Genomic DNA, 18,608 nt, shown 5'->3' on the forward strand with positions numbered 1-18,608 from the left:
CTGATGCTAGAAGCTTCAATTAAGTACAATGTTTTATGGAAAAGAATATATCAACATGGACAAAGAAGCCTAATATCATTCCACACATGAGCTAGCTAAGTAGGAGTATCCTTAACCACGGTGACAAGCAAAATCCATTTGAAGATCATCTGAATGAGTATTTAAATACTGAGGAAGTAAGATTCACACTCCATCTACAATAAGCAACCAAAAAATGCCTCTCCAGACCATCACCAGCTCCAGTTCTCAATCCCATTCAAACTTTTGAGAGCATGCAAGATATCATCTAATTAGGCTATCTCAACAGAAGCGAACCCATCATCTTTTTCGCACAAAGTCATCCACAGCCCCTTTGTGCGTGCAGTCTCATCCTAACTTGGTCTAATGCGGTTGTTTAAATTTCATTCTCCATGAAAGAAGATGAACATCAATAACCAAGGCTTCTTAGAATAAAGAAATTCCTGCAGAAAATAGTGCAAAAAAATGTCCTTCAATAGGCATGAGTCATCCAAGAACAGAGAAGTACCTGTTTCACCACGCACTTACACTTTTATCATCCTTTTGAAACCCAAACTACAGCTGGTAATAGATGACTTACACTTGACTTCTTGTGTAGAATGGTGATTCAGTACAACTAAACATAAGAGTAACTGAATCTTTCCACTGACAAAACGAAACAAGTGATTGCTCCATAAGAAACGGTATACATGAAATTGCAACTCCCCCAAAAGCAAATCTTCTGACCCTCCATACTCATTCAACGACAAGGTCTCCAACAACTGTGTTTTATCAAGGTTCAGCAAAGTAAGATCTTGCCCAACAACACCTTTTTGTTAAACAACACATGGAATAGGCAACAACATCCAGTTTCTACACTCTTCCCAAGAATCTTGGAGAACTTTCTATTACTCTTGCTTAGCCAAAGCCATTTCCATAAGAGTCCTAGCCTCCTAGGAGCACCAACAAAACCAGATTCACTTGAAACTGAAATATCCCGACAAATAGACTGGATATTTCGAAATCATCTTCACTAGGAGGCTCCTAGCCAGTGCTCTTTGTAATGTAATACGAAATCATCTTCCACTCTCTAAATGTTTTCAGATCATAAGCACCAAGATATCGATCAAACACAGTTTGCAACTAGGTGTTTTATAAAAGCCGCTTCGTTTAATATTCTAAGTGCCACTGCATCAGTTCCGATACCAAACCTAAATCTAGATTTAGCTTCTTTTTATTTTAGCTTATTTAGTTTCTTTGCATTTCGCACTGTCTCTCAGGGATATAAAAGATTAAAAAGCATCTCATCTAACTAGGAAATATTAGTATATTATTACAAAATTTAAGCCAAACCTGTTCAGTAGTTTTTATTTGATTGAAGATTCCCCAGTACATGCCGCCCCTCTTGTCAAATCCATCCATGTTTTCCAGGTGAGAATCCACTGAAGTTTGCTTCAGTTCTTGCAAATTCCATGCTCACTTGGGTCACACGCACAAATGTATGGACCTTTAAACTCTGCAACAGTAGCTGAAACTAAGAATTCTGCAAGCAGAGCAAAAACAAAACAATGTGCTCATTGCATTCAAGGAGATAGTGTTAGGATGAAATTGGTCCATATTTTTTTTATTTTTAGCTAGGTCAAAAATTTCATTAACAACCTCAAAAATTTACAAGGACTTACAAAAGAGACAGGACATGACCAAAGCACCTCAATTTACAAAAGCAAAAGGCCGACAGGAACACCAAACTAACTAACTAAATCGAAAATAACTAACGCCGGGCTTTCCAAAATAAGGATAAAGCCTGGTCTTCCATGAAACAAAATTGAGGTACACCTAGCTAATTGAGCAGCATATTTCGCCATAGTGTCTGCTGCTACATTTATTTCACGAAAAGCGTGTTTAAAAGTAATCTTCGTGTAAAGTTTCTTAACTCTTTTCCATCTGCCTAAAAACCTCCATGGTATATTACCACTTTGAAAGGCCAACACCGCACTAGCTGAGTCTGGAGCCACAATGATGCTGTCCACTAACAGTCTAACTGCCCAATCTAATGCCCATCTAGCCCTGAGATGATAGCTTCAACTTAAGCTACGAAGTTAGTATCCCTGCCCAAACCAACAGCTAACGCCCCAATGCAAGCACTCAAATGATCCCTAAGCACACAGCCAGCTCCCGCATTGCCAGGATTTTGGATAGAAGCCCCATCGCAACACAACATTAGGCTGTTTTCATTTGGAGGATCCCAATTACACTCAACTGGGACTATCTACCATTAACTGGGATCAGTAGGCCGATTTATACTGGAGTACGGCCAAACTGCTGATAATGCAAAAGGGAAAGTGGAAAACATTCATGCAAAGTTCACGGCGAGATCTGAAATTTTAGTTTGCATGTCAGCATGTTGGAAACGATCACACGGTTCATTCATTCAACATTATAAAAGTCAGCATGTAGTATCATGCACTACTACCAACATCAAAAGAAAAAGCAAATGGAAAGTGATATCCTGAACTCATGTCTCCTGCTTTCTAGTCTCAGGGAAGATCCCACATGCACTTGCAACATATCCTACCAGAAAAATGTTGCGCGCTTTTCTCACTGTTTCAATTATGTTTCACGACTCAAATGACCCCATAACTAAGCACTTCAAACAACTTAAAACACACATTTTTTTCACAATTGCAACAGCATATGCACCACAAGACTAAAATTAAAAAATCACCACCAACCTTCAGGGCTCCCTTGACCAATTAATCTAGCTTTCTTTCCTTCTCTTCCAAAGCATCAGCCATTTTCTTAACAGGAGAAGAACCAAGAACTCTAAAAACTTGATTACTCAAATCAACCTCACCTCCTTTCACTCCTGAGACAAACACATTCACAAATTCCATCATCATTACAAAAATATCCATTAATAAACTTAAAAATCATTATTCACACCTTACTTACCATCAACTGTAACTAACTTATTCTTAACAGCCTTAACACAACCCTCACATTTCATATCCACCATGAATTCTGTCTGTAAAAACAAACCATCACTTCAGTAATAATAAACCACACAAAAAATCAAAAAAATCATCATAATTCCAATTATTCTCATATTCAAAGTATAATCCAATCATCTAAACTATATCAAACCATCTAATCACAAACCCAGTGCCCAAATTGAAAAATTAGAATCATAAACTAGTCAAACTCATCAGTAATTCAGGCAAAACCTTGGCAGTTGATGAAATTGTATCCATTTGAAGAGATGATTTAACAGGAGGAGAAAAAGAAGAAGAGGAAGAAGAGTTGTTGGAGAAGGCAAAACGATTGGGTTTAAGGAAGGATGCCGAAAGGGAAGGGAATTTTAAGGTCTTAAAAAGAGAAAGATTGTGAGAATCTGAAGACGAAGAAGAGAGGGTAGCGACGGCAAAAGCTACAGCGAGATATACAAGGGGGGAGGAGGAGGATGTAGATGCCGAAGTTAATGTTCTCAGAAGATTTGACATGTTTTTCTATTAAAATGATGAAGAAAGAATGGTAGATGTTGAAGTTGATGACTTGATGTGCTTTCTGATTTGAATTAAGGTTTTACAGGCTGTTTTTTTTTAACAAAAGGAAATATGTATTGAACATTAGAGGAAAGCTACATCATTAGCCAGGGAAGGGAAATATGTATTGAACATTAGAGGAAGGCTGGAGGTTCATTCCACCATTCTCCTATAATACAAAACTTGCGGACCAATTTGGCTGGACAATCAACCGCTTTGTTGCACACCCTGGGAACGTAAGTACATTTCCAGTTACAATTTAAATTACAAAGGTTAACACACACAACTAAGAGGGAAGAGGATTGCCAAGGTGGAAGAGGCAAACCTGTATTTACAGACCGTACCAAACTCTGATTATCTGACTCAAATATGACATGACTCCAGCCTTGAGAAGTTGCCCATTGCATGGTTTCAAGAAGAGCCCAAGTTTCTGCCTGATGACCATGTGCTACTCTGTTAAGTATCCCTTTCGAAGCGATATATTTCCCTGCAGAATCTCTAATTATTAAAGCAATACCAGCTAAATAGAAACTTTTTCGAAAGGATGCATCAACATTGATTTTTAAAACATCAGAGGGAGGTGGTATCCAATGATTATGATGTAATGACTGTCTATTGTGCAATGCCCGATGATGCTGAGGTGATGCAGTAATAATAGTAGCTAAATATTTAAATAAAGGATGCAAGACAGAATTTGGGTTAACAGTAGTATGCTGAAAATGTACTTGACATCTATACTTCCAGAGATGCCACATAGTTGCAATAATTCCATGAATAGAAGGAGAAGTTGTGTCAAAGTTGATGCTAGAATCTGGAGAAGACCAAGAACTTATCCAATGCTGAATTTGGTGATATTGTTGTAGGAGAAGAAAATGCTGAGGAAGACAAGCCTTCCATATGGTTGTTGCAAAAGGACAGTTGAATAGCAGATGATTTATGTCTTCTGTCTGATTGGAGGTGCAAAGATCACAAGTAATATCAGTGACGGGAGGAACATGTTTCAGATTAGCTTTAACTGGAAGGGCATTGTGAATCAATTTCCACATAAAGATCTGCATCTTATAAGGAATTTTAAGCTTCCATAATTTTAACCAGAAAGTGTTAGAATATGAGGACAACTGAGAGGTTTGATTATTGATTCTACAAAGGTGATGATAGGTCGATTTAGTTGTGAAGATACCTATAGCAGTAAGATGCCAAATCAATTTATCTTGGTTTTGCAGTTGAAGTGGAATGGTTAAGATCGAGTCCACTTGAAGAGGCGTAAAGAGTTGTCGCAGAAGAGGAACATTCCACTGAGTAGTTTCAGAAACAATTAACTGTGAAACCCATTGATACTCATTTGTATTCAAATCATCCCACCGATATAAAGCTTCTGATTCACTTGGTATCCAGTTATGAGTCCAAATATTAATACTGTTACCTGAACCAACTTGCCATTTACCAAATTTTTGAACAGTTTCTAGTCCATGTAGTATACTCTGCATATCCAGCTGGTGTCATGAGAATTAGGAGGAGGTTCATGATTTAAATCATGATCAGAAAAATGAATACTTTTTAGCACTTGAACCCACAGATCTGAAGATTTATGAATCATATTCCATGCAAGTTTAGCTAATATTGCAGTATTATAATGACTAAGCTGCTTCAGACCCAAACCTCCCTGCCTTTTAGGCATTTGAAACTTGCTCCAAGAAATAAAGTGTCTGTTGTGATGTTTAGAAGAACTATTCCACCAATAGTTTCGTTGAAGTTGATCCATGTGTTGAATAACAGAGTCTGGCAATTTAAGAAGTTGCATATGATACATACTCATAGTACTAAGGATTGAGTTTAGTTGAGTTGTCTTACCATCCTGATTAACTAGTTTACTTTGCCAGCCTTGTAGTATGAGATTCATGTTTCAAGAATTGGTTGAAAATTTTGAACTCTAGATCTCTTCATCAGTAACGGAATTCCCAAGTACTTCTCTCCCAAGCCCATAATCTGCATATGAAGAATATTTGAAATTTTGTTTCTTAGTGAAGGAGAAACATTGCTGCTGAAAGACATTGTTGATTTCTGAAGGTTGATAACTTGACCTGAAGCTGAACTGAATTGTTGGATGATATGTTGTAAATGTCGCAGGTGTGCTGGGGAAGCTTCTAGGAATAGTAAACAATCACCAACGAAGAACAAGTGGCTTATTTCTGGGCTTGTTTTTGTAACTTTGATTCCTTTTAAATGACCTTGCAGAATTTGTGCTTGAAGTACTCTAGAAAAGGCTTCCATAACTATGAGGAAAAGATACGGTGATAATGGATCACCTTGTCGAATTCCTCTAGATGGAGAGAAGGATGCAGATGGACTATCATTGATCAGAAGAGAACCATTTTTTGTAGTAATACACTGCTGAACTAAGTGTACCTAGTCATGATGAAATCCCAGTTTAAGAAGTATATCAAACAAGAAATTCCACTCTAATCTGTCGAAAGCTTTCGACATGTCCAATTTCGGAGCAATATAAGAGACTTGACCTTTTCTTTTTTTCTTCATAAAATGTAACATCTCATGCGCAATAATAACATTGTTCTGAATGTGTCTTCCAGGAACATAGGCACATTGAGTTGGAGCTATCAGTTTGTCTAACAAAGTTTTTAATCTATTGGCAATGATTTTTGAAATAATTTTGTAACTAACATTACATAAGCTTATTGGACGATAATCACTAGGTGTTTGAGGATGAAGATTTTTAGGTATCAACACTTGATAAGCATGATTGATGGATTTAAGCATATACTTATGAGTGAAGAAATGCTGAACCATAGAAGTTACCTCAACACCAACAGTTGACCAGCAATGCTAATAAAAGGCTGCCTGAAAACCATCGTTGCCTGGAGAAGCCCACGGTTTAATTTGAAAGACAACTTCTTTAATTTCTTGTTCAGTTGGAGTCTGAAGAAGCATATCATTCTCTGTTGCGGAAATACAACTCTGAAATTCTGATAAGATGGAAGTATTAGTAACAGGTTTCGTGGTTGTTGAAATTGTAGAAAAATGATTAAGAAAAGTGTCTTCAATTTCAGCTCTTGAATCATGCCAGATACCAAAAGAGTCTTGAATTGCAGAAATATAATTTCTCCGTCTGTTGAAGTTTGCCTTAGTGTGAAAGTAGGAGGTATTTCTGTCAATTTCAAGAGAATGAGCTCCAGCTTTTTGCATGTAATAATCTTTCTGCATAACCAACCAATGTTGTAATGATTTTGTTAAATCGCAAACAACAGGGTCAGTAGTTGGCAAGTTTAAGTCATTACAATGTAGAAGCTCCTGCTGAATAGAAGATATTTGAGACTTTATATTTCCCACAGAATTTTTCTTCCATAGTTTAAGTTCATTCTTTGTAGATTTGAGTTTCGATGAAAACTGATATGAAGGAGAACCCACAAAATCTTGAGACCAGCACTTGTTGATAACTTCAGAACAAGAGGGTATTGAAAACCAATATCTTTGAAGTCTAAAAGGTGTTTGTTTAGTTTCTAAACTAGAACTGGTAGAGAGAATAATGGGAGAATGATCTGAAGCTACAGGCGAAAAATGTTGAAATGAGCTGACGAATAAGAATTTAACCAATATGTATTCACAAGAGCTCTATCTAATCTGACAGCTGTATACTCATTACCATGGCGATGATTATACCAAGTAGTAGAAGAACCTGAATATCCCAAATCGAGGAGACCTAATTGTTGAATAATTGGCCTAATCCATTTAGAATACTGATGAGAAGAATTCTTAGAGCTGTGATACTCAGAATCTGACATGGTGAAATTCAAGTCTCCAAGAAGAACCCAAGGAAGATCTACATAAGGAAGCATATCCAAGAGATATTGCCATTGACTTTTATTCTCTTGAAGATTGTTGGATCCGTACATACAAGTTAAAAGAAAATCTGGCTGATTGGTATGAGTATGAATGATGGCATGCACATCATGTCTAGTAGTATGCATTATTTCTAAATCTATACCTATTTTCCATACAACAGAGATACCACCAGATAAACCAAGCGAAGGCGCAAACCAGAAGTTAGGATAATTAAATTGTTGAAGAAACAAATGCATTTTAGAATTTTGAGTTTTGGTTTCAGATAAAAAGAAGATATCAGGGTCATATCTACTAATGCAAAATTGAAGATAATCTCTAGTATAGGAATTTCCAAAACCTTGGCAATTCCAAGATAAGATTTTCATTTTGGAGAAAAAAAGGAAAAAAACAGCAAACAAAAAACAAAACAGCAAGAAAAGTAAAATAGGAAACATAAAATATTTGAAGTAAAAAAGGTTAAGTACCTGTTGTGCAGCATCAGGATGGTTCTGATTATAGAACCTGGTTCTAGCAGCAATGTTCCCAGTTGAAGAAGACATAGCAGTATTTCCTTGAGGTTGACTTGTAGAAGCATGAACAGAATTATATTGATCATCCATGATAACAACAGTGTTTATCCGAGATCTCTTACGACGAATGAAAGTTTTACTTCCTGAACTGGTGCTAGCAACGGATTCTTGACGATGAGTACGAGGAGCAGCTCGATCAACATGGGATATTGAATAGTTATATTGAGAATCTGTAGCTGAAAATTATGATATATGCATACCATCTAAAGGTCCAGGGGGATGAGAAGTGGATGGTTCTCTTAAGTTAGACCTTCTTTGATGACCATGTTGTAAAAATAAAGCAGTCATTTCCTCTGGATTTCTTTCAAGTGGAATAACATTTTCAACTGGACCAAGGTGTCGCAAAGTGTTTTCCATGTTCAGTCTTCTAGTTTTTCTATTTTCACATAAATCTGTATCATGATCTGGAACTTTGCACTGAGGGCATAGCTTATATGGTTGTTTTTCAAAGAAAAAGCCAACATAACTCGAAACCCCAGCAACATTAGCAGCATAAATACTTGATATCATTGGAGTTGTCACTCGCATCATAACCAAGGCTCTAAATTTAGTAGACTTAGAAGGATGGACACCATCTGGTTCAACCACTAAAGTTTCTCCAACAATATTACCAAACAACCTGAGTACATCTGGGTAGGTAAATTCAGGGAGTAAGTTTTTATATTCAAGCCATATAGGATAGGTATTAAAATTCAGTTTTTGATATGGAAAAGTTGGATGCCAATCACGCAGGACAATAAGATGACCATCAAAGTTTACATGTTGTTTGGATACACCCAAAAGTTGTTTTTTTTTTTTAATTTTGGAAACAATAAAATTAGAAGGTGTAATAATAATAATTTCTATAAGCGAAAAAATAAATTTTGTGTCAATCAAAACATTTTTTTCTTTTGACTTCTGCTTCTAGAATCCTAACGCCCTATTAACTTCTGGATTCTTCCATATTGAGTTGACTCGAACTAGTTATCTTAGTCAGTATGTTGGTCATTTCGTTGACTTTTAACATTTTGTTCGGAATCCACAATTGAGGCATTTGCCGGTTTGCCCCTCTTAGAAGTTGGCATTTTTCACTATGTTCAAAATTTTTATAATCCGACGTTCGTTTAAATGTATTTTGTATGCCTCAAAATCCTGAAAATGGAGATTTCGGGATGCTTCAATGACTACTGATCAATTGAATGTATTTTGTATACCGACACCGGTGGGCATGGCTTGTTAATTCGTATAGTGTACATACCAGTCTTACAAACTAGGAAAATTTTTATAGGTCTGAAGCAGTAATACATGTACTCGTACACGTAGCGGAGTAGTTCTATGTCGAAAAAAGACTTTTAGTACGCAACTCGTATGCACACCTTTAAAAATATGTGAAATCGTGAATCCGGATTGGTACGCAAACCAGTATGCTTACTAAAAGTAACTGTTAATTACGAAACGGTTTGGTATCCATACCGGTGCACGTACCAGGAAAGTTCTATGGACTCCGGTACGTGGCTATGGTACCCGTACCAATACGAATATCACAAAAGTTTTGCGGACTCTGGAACTCGTTATGTTTAAATGGTATTCGTACAAGTACGCATACCAAAATAGTTCAGTGAACTCCAGAACTCCGTTAGGTCTAAAGATTCACATACCGGTACAAGTAAGGTGACATAACTGTTCACGAATAGGTTAAGTACTTGTACTTTATATGCTTAGTTATCATGTCGATTAAATTCATTTGCACATAAAATTATTTCTCCGAGATAATTGGCATTTGAATAATCGTTATTTATATTTATTAAAACACCATAGACATATTTGATCACATGATTATGTTTCGAGTTAAGTCTTAAGTGTTCATGTAAATGTTCAAGCTTATAGTTCAGCTTTCTAGCTCGGCTAACCATTCATGAGTGTGGTCTTATAAATGGTTCGGTTACGTTTCATCCTAACCCGAGTGTATATCTTGATTATGTAAATCAGATTCAAAGATTCATCTAATGGTGGATATTGTTTGCTTGGTTCCAAATCTATCTTAGCTTAAACCTAAACCAACATATGCTTTGAATGTTTATATAAGGGGAACTCCAAGCAACTGGGATATTTGAATCCCGACACTAGTTTTTGGTGTGTCCTAGTTGTTACTAGAGTCGTCCTCTCCAGAAATCCTTTTAGGGTTTAGCGACTACAAAGACTTCATAGGGATTCGTGAAGCCAGGTCCAGTTATCTTTTCTTGATAACTCGAGTATCCTTATCTTGATCGATTTTTGAGATGCTCACTGGATCAAGACAGATATTGTTAGAGCATAGCTCGGTCGACCTCGCATGCGCTGCTATATCAATCATGTTTTTCAATGTTAGTGATCAAAATTATGATTCTTGATTTCTAGTCTATTATAGCTAAGTCTCGGACTAGGATTGAAAAGTGTAGTTGAGCTCAAGGACTTCATGGCGATTCATCATACAACGACGAAGATCTACTCAAGGAACCGTGGAACTTCATCAACAAAAAGGTATGTGGAGACTTGAATTTATCTATCACTCAAAAGTCTATCTATTCTAGCTCTTACTTCTTATGAGACAAAAAGTCGTATGCTATATATACTGGATCATACACATTTGACATTTCGATCTGAGTATTCCTACTTATCTTTTTCTCGAAATCGTGTGTTGATAAATCGTTTCGCTTTGATCAAGTTTATCTTCACCTAGTGAAGAAAGTCATGAAAAGTTTCAATTACTTTGAGAATTGCTCTGACGTGAAACGGTCTGTGAATAACGGCTATATACGTCCCCTGAGAATGTCTCAATGATTGGAATGAGAGTTTAGATTACATAACCATGTATTCCTTAATCCGAAGTTTTTGAACTTTGTTGATTGAGAGAAACCGGAGGAATTGCCTTTTCCAAGTCCGCGAACTCAGTTTGTGAACTCAGTCCGCGAACTGACGGAAGTTCTCTTGCCGAGAATTTCTGCTGGGATTTTCCAAAAACTCGTTTGCGTGTTTAGTCCGCGAACTGGCTGAAGTCTCTTTGGCGAGATTTTCTGCTGAGTTTGGAAAACTCTGTCGGTTGCCTTAAGTCCGCAAACTTGTTTGTGAGCTTAAGTGGTTATAATCTAAATATGTGCTCTGAACATGAAACTTAAATTAATAAGGAATGCTTTATGCAAACCGTGGCTATAAAGTTCATGAGACGATTCATCGAATCGAATCATCTTTGTTTCAATTGTGTCTTGTGTAGTTACAAAAGATCTCATAGCAATTGAGCAACTCTCTAACTAGTTCATTTGAGTCAATTGAACTAGTTATGGTGAAGAAGAACTAGGTTAATATGAATTGCTCATATGGTTAACCTTTTGGTTTACTATGTTGAACCAACATACACGTACACGTTTGGGCATGGTTTTCACAAACCCAGTAAACGTCTAACCAAATATGTGTGTGACAAGCTAAGTTTTCGATCTAACGGTTGAGAAATATTAGCTTGAATCTAAATCAGGTTTTCATCTAACGGTGAATATGGATTGCTTTGTAACCAAAACCCTGATTTGAAGGCTATATAAAGGAGACATCTAGCATTGTGCAAAACTAATCTCCACATTTCTGTGTGATACTAGTGCGCTCGCTAGAGATGATTCTCCTTTAACCTTTGGTTTTCTTCTCTAAAACCAGGTTAACGACTTAAAGACTTCATTGGGATTGTGAAGCCATACCGGTACTACCTTTATCGTAGTTGTGTGATCTGATCTTGCATCTTCTATCGTACGAGTACAATCTATTGATTGGCTTGAGATCGTGAGAGTTCTCCGATAGGCAAGATAAATAAGTCACAAACATCTTCGTCTCACTGTTTATGATTCCTCGACAAACCGCTTGTGTAGTCAAGAAGGATTGTTGAGAGGTGATTGATTAATCTAGGTTGTTTTTCGGGAATATAAGACCGAATTATCAATTGGTTCCTGTTCACCTTGATTTTATATCTTAAGACGGAACAAAACCTAGGGTTTTTCTGTGGGAGACAGATTTATCCTTTGATAGACTTTTCTGTGTGAGACAGATTTGTTTATTATCAAGTCTGCGATTTTGGGTTGCAGCAACTCTTAGTTGTGGGTGAGATCTGCTAAGGGAATCAAGTGCGCAGTATCCTGCCGGGATCAGAGGCGTAGGAGTACAAATGTACCTTGAATTAGTGGGAGACTGATTGGGGTTCAACTATAGTCCAGTCCGAAGTTAGCTTGGAGTAAGCTAGTGTCTGTAGCGGCTTAATACAGTGTGTATTCAATCTGGACTAGGTCCCGGGGTTTTTCTGCATTTGGGTTTCCTCGTTAACAAAACTTCTGGTATCTGTGTTATTTCAATTTCCGCATTATATTGTTTTATATTTATAATTTGAAATAATACAGGTTGTGCGTTGAAGTTTAATCAATTAGAGATCCGACCTTGTTTTTGTTGATTTCATTGATTAACACTTGGATATTGGTCTTTGGTACCGTCCAAGTTATTCCTTGTGTTTGATTAAAGACTCGCTGATTTCTATTAGCTCGAGTAAATCAAAAACAAGAGAGAGATATTAACTCCTTGAGATACTTTTATCTAGATTAAGTCTGACTGTCTAGTTGATTCTCTAGCAAAGTATTTCGGAGTTAGTCCATACAGATAGCTAAGCGAAATATTGGGTGGTGTTGTTAGACCCCCACTTTTCAGATATTAATCATCAAAGTTCTTTTCGTCTCAATTGTTACTAGAGTCGTCCTCTCCAGAAACCCTGTTAGGGTTTAGGAACTACAAAGACTTCATAGGGATTCGTGAAGCTAGGTCCAGTTATCTTTTCTTGATAACTCGAGTATCCTGATCTTGATCGATTTTTGAGCTGCTCATTCGATCAAGATAGATAGGAATCATCAAAGTTTTTTTCATCTCAAACTTTGTTGATTCCACAAGTTTTATACTTGTGAGGTGAGTAATAATCTAGTATGCACTTGGGGTTGCATAAGTCCGGATTTTGAGGTTAGATAGACTTTGTTTATTGCTATCGGTTTTCATTACCTTGATCTTTGATCAAAAATGGAATCACATATATATGCTTATCTGTGGGAGGCAGATTGGTTTAAAGTCTTCAATGGAGTTGAAGCAACTCTTAGTTGGTGTGACGTCAGCTAAGGGAATCAATTGCGCAGAGTCCTGCTGGGATTCAAGAGGTGTAAAGAGCGCGAGTGTACCTTAATAAGTGGGATACTCGATTAGAGATCAAATACATTTGATCCAGTCCGAAGGTAATTAGTAGTAGGCTAGTGTCTGTAGCGGATTAATACAATTTGTTGCTCAATCTGGACTAGGTACCGGGGGTTTTCTGCATTTGTTGTTTCCTCGTTAACAAAATTTTTGTTGACTGTGTCATTTCTTTTTCGCATTATATTGTTTATCTTTATAATTAAAATATCACAGGTTGTGCATAAATCAATCATAGTAGATACATCCGACCTTGTTTGTTGGATACGACTTGATTGATTACTTGGGGAATTGATCTTTGGAATTACCCAAGTATTCTCACTAGTAAATCAGGTTCACGGACTAGTCTCTATAAACTTTATGATTGTGAGAGATAGAGATATAACTCTCGACACTATTCCTTGATTGAGATTCATTAAGTTGAGCTATCGGAATTGTGTTAAGTTTATCCATACAAATTGCCTACGAAAACGTTGGTGGTGTATTTTGATATCCCCATTGTTTTCATGATGGTCCTACTATTAATTAGAAAAAAAAACTCAGTATCATCTCAAAACCTAGGGTGTTAGAGGAGTTCTTCTTCTAAAACAACTCGTATCATCTCAACCTAGGGTTTAGAGGAGGAACTCCTGAGTCATAGAAAATATCAACCAGAATCTGAGATTGTTGGCAGAACTATCAGATGACACTCATCTTCGACACCAGCACCATCAATTTTATCCTCATGTAGGAGGTAATTTGATTTTGTGATACTAATTTATTTAGTTTTCTTAACTTTTTCATATTTATTGTCTCGATTATATTGTGTGTCTTAATATTCTGATGGTATTTTTGCTTCTTAATTAAACAAGGTTTCTAGTATATTGATAATTTTAGACAAAATTCTCTAGTGTGTAATTTTGACTATATTAATTATTTTGTTTGTTTGGAGCAATTCAGACGGATGAGTATTTTCTAAATGATAATAATCCACTTTCATCGAAACTCTTAAATCATGAAATGTTGCTTATATTGACCCATCCAACATTTTTTAACATTTATCACAGTAAAATTCGAGCTCTTAATGCATATACTCGATTTTTGAGTTATATCACAAGTTTTAAACCTCGAAAGTTCGATGATATGGTTTATGATCTTGGGATACATCACAGAAGAGGATTATAATCATCCACTTTATCAACATAGACAATGACCAGTGTTCTTGATAGACAATCGGTAAAGACGTTTTGTTAACCGTAGTTGATGTAGCACTCTGTACATTACATGAATCCACTCCTCAGATTTCTAAATGATAGAATACTTGCCAACAATACTAGCGATGCTACCAACATTGGCGCAACAGGACTATCTCTATAAAAATTGATGTGAAAAATAATTTTATTTGTTACTAATTGGCAAATGTAACTTCTGCCTCTACTAGTAACCTTGCATAACACCTATCCGATTATATAAACAACTTTTTCCTATATCGAAAATTAATCAATTATTTTATTTCCAAATCAGTAATATAACTGATGCTAATAAAAAAATTTCAAAACATTATAATGAATTTAGATTATGGATTACAGCCCCATAATCCATAATTTATGGTTACCAAGCAACTCATATGTATTATTTGGAAGTATTTCAAAATATGTTTTGAAAAATAATTACATAATCTGATAATAACGCATTTGTAATACCTTAATAAATTTACTTTGTATATTGTCACTAATTTAATTTTAAATGGCGTCTCGTAAGTTAAAAACACAATATTTCAAAAGTTTGTTATTTTAGTTTTAGTTGTTGGCTCTAGTAGAAGGAGGACGATCGACATTTTCATTTATCCAAGTCTTAAGAAACTTTATTTTGTTAATGTAACTTTTACACGAAAGGTTCAAACATTAATTTTTTCATCAGATGCTTGTATCTTTAGTTTAGTTTTAGACTTATCGTATTTGCTGGCTTTATGGTTTAACCAAACGCCAGAATATCCAACTATTTTCATCTTTATCGGTCATAGTATGCTAGGAAAGAGATGCAGAACTTGATGTGGATTTTTGATGAAGGCTAAAATCGTCAAATTATAAGTTTGCATTCTGACCAGCTTCACAAACGTATGTGAAGTTTATATTTCAGAATTTAAGCATGAAAGCTCATGCCACGATAATATCTGACTGAGTGTACTACCTCTTAGAGTATGCATGAATATGCAGTCTCTCAATTGAGACCACGACATATTTCATAAACTTAGAAATTTCAGTATTCACTTCTATATAGAATCGAAAATGATTGGACGGCTCTTAGACAGATTCCCTGTTAGTATAGAGCGATAACGTCTTCAGGATGTAATAGTGTTTTCCCTGACTATATAGAATACGTATGTATAGAATCTTAATGATTGGAAGGCTCCTAGACAGATTTCCTGCTAGTATGGAGCGGTAACGTCTTTAGGATGTAACAATATTTTCCCTGACTATATAAAATACGTATATATAGAAACCTAATGATTGGATGACTCCTAGACAGATTGTGAAAAGGCGAGGGTACCCAAATATACCTCAAGCTAAAACTATTCCTACCTATAAGTCCTTTATCCGAAAGTGATTGTCTATGAACTGAGTCGAGACAATACAACTAATCGGTTCACACTTCGTGTGATCGTCTATGGATGCGAGATCGATACAATACAACAACGAAGTATTTTTACTTGATACAAAGGTTCGGACTTAACCGAACACAATAGGATTGCTTATCAAGTAAATAAGAATTAACGTTTGTGTAATTTACTTTAATTATAATAAAACAATTATAATGCGGATAATAAAAGTAAATGACACAACAAGATTTTGTTAACGAGGAAACCGCAAATGCAGAAAAACCCCGGGACCTAGTCCAGAAGTGAATACTCTCAGGATTAAGCCGCTACACAAAATTACACCTAACTTCGTATAGTTGAGACCAAGTAACTAACCCTATAGTTCACTTAGTTCCGTCTGTATTCCCACGCCTCCGACCTATGAATAAGTCACGTACTTGGAATAATCCCTTTGGTTTGTATTCCAAATAGTAAAGGAACAAGAAATTATTTGGTATCAACTCTATTCAACCAAGTGATATGAGTCGGACAAAGGATCTTCCGTTTATCTTAACATAAACTCCTTCGTCGGGTCTAGATCTATCTTATGTTTAATCACCCTAAGGTAATCGTTTAAGATTAAGCCAACAACACCTATAATCCGAAGAACCGTGTTGATGCCGATATACTCAATTAATCAATCCAATCTACCACAAGGATAAACAGATTATTAATTGGATCCTCTTTTACCGAAACAAGTATTGTGCACACCAAAGATTATAAAACCCAAGTCAGATCTTCAATATCTTCTTTGTCTTCAAATCTTCTTAAAACTTCAATAGAAACCTGCACACAATCACTTGAATCTTTTGTGATCAATCACGCACAAAACAGAGTCTGTTAACAATGGATTATCACAAGATCGTCTTTAGAACTAACAACAGTCTAAAGATCCCTGTCGAAACTTTGAACTAGTTTGAGTGAATCTTATATCAGAAGAGAAGATTCTCAAGAATAAACAAACTAGGTGCAATCAGATTTCAACCACCGTTAGTCAATCAAATCAATCGAAAACAAAGATAAATCGCAATTATCTAGTTTCCCACCAACAGGTCGCGCTAGAGCTTCTCAATCCCAAAGAAGACTTAAACGAGCGGTCGTAAGAGATTTAACCTAATTAGATTACTCTCCTCTCCGATAGGCGGCTACACCAGTAACAAAGACAAAAGAGGAAGTCTGTTGTTACGAAGGATTAGTTTGCTAGAAAGGAAAACTTCGTGTATTTATAGACAAGGAAGTTTGGACACCAAGGAATTTCCAAAACCGAAAATATTCTAAAGATATTCATAAATGCTCTGTCCAAGAATAACAATCGAAATCTCTTGGAAAATATAATTAGTAAATGCATATTACTAATTCTGTAATTTCCATACAAATGAAATTAATAACCTTAATTAAAAGATTCTTAACTTATTTGTGTTTCGATCCTGGGATTCTCTTCCCTTAGCCGTTAAGGAATATCTTTGAACAATTACAGAAATAAACATTCTCAGCAGGTGTTCAAAGTTTGTCAACATCTTTACTTTGTAAGTTCTCTTCCACACTTACAACCTTGAAACCGATTTTCCACACTTCCAAACAAGTTTAGAATTGGTTCATCTGACTTTCAAGAACAATGTGATTGATCAAACCAACATTCAATCACAATCATGGGTTTACGGTTCTACCAAAACAACTTTCGGTTCTACCTCCATGTGAGTACTATGCATAGTCACACTATCTTCCCAAAAGATTCGGTTGACTAGGTACTAGGATCGGTTCCCCACATATATATGGTATCTAACTTATATGTGTTGCACATGTTCATAGGATTGGTTCCCCTTTCTGTTGTAAACCTTGATGCATCCCGTACAAGGATCGGTTCCCCTTGATGTACTGCACCCTTTACAAGGATCGGTTCCCCCTTTCCCATACTAGGATTGGTTCCCCTTTCCCTTACAAGGATCGACTCCCTTTCCCCAAGGAAGGCATAATCCGATCATACCAAGGTGATTACTTAAGATTGGTTTTACTAATAAAAGTTATACCAATACAAAAGTCAGGCCTTTGTGAATAGTTCTACCAAAAACACAACAAGTTGTGAGCGGTTCTACTTTATCACACGTATTGGTTGTTCATAAGATATGCAATGAATAACAAAACCAATAACACCTGGCAATTTCCTTTTCGGTTCACAAAACAAGTTTATGAATTTACTTCCTTAAAACACATGTAAACATTGTTCCCTAGGATGAAATCCTCACCTCATACCCATACATAATCACAATAGCATTCAAATGTTTATGGCGATGTCTTATCTACAAAGTTTAATGGTTAAGCAATAAACCTCGTATTGTATTCCTTAATACTATGTTTATCTAGAGTTCAAATATGCTTTGCAGTTATGTTTTCAATATGCACGACTTGAAAGATACGTTAGGGAATGAAACAGTTCAAGTCAAATATCACTAACCTCAAGTGGAAGGATGATTGTTGTCGTTGTAGCTCCTTGATTCTTCACATCTTCAAGTATTCTCAATACTTGTAATGTCTCATATCCTAATAATTTCAAGCTAACCCATACGAAGTTTAACTCTAGTACATAATCAAGCGACTCTTAACTTGAGTTTTGATTAATTAAAATATGACAACCAAACTTGACATACCAACGCTTGGTGGGTTCAACCGAGCCATGCTCTAAAAATATACCCCTTTGTCAATTTTAGTGACAAAACTCTTACATCATATGGATAAACAAATTACAATAATTCATTACAATCCGCTTGATTCCCGATTCAACAACACAGTGAAACTGCTTACATTCAATCC

General features: G+C 36.1%; 1 pseudogene; it reads right to left on the reverse strand.

The window, feature by feature from the left end:
- Nucleotides 1-337: 337 nt before the first annotated feature.
- Nucleotides 338-3,666, reverse strand: LOC113274980 (annotated as a pseudogene).
- Nucleotides 3,667-18,608: the final 14,942 nt, after the last annotated feature.

This window comes from Papaver somniferum, chromosome 4 (assembly GCF_003573695.1).
Source record: "Papaver somniferum cultivar HN1 chromosome 4, ASM357369v1, whole genome shotgun sequence".
In the NCBI taxonomy this organism is placed as follows: domain Eukaryota; kingdom Viridiplantae; phylum Streptophyta; class Magnoliopsida; order Ranunculales; family Papaveraceae; genus Papaver; species Papaver somniferum.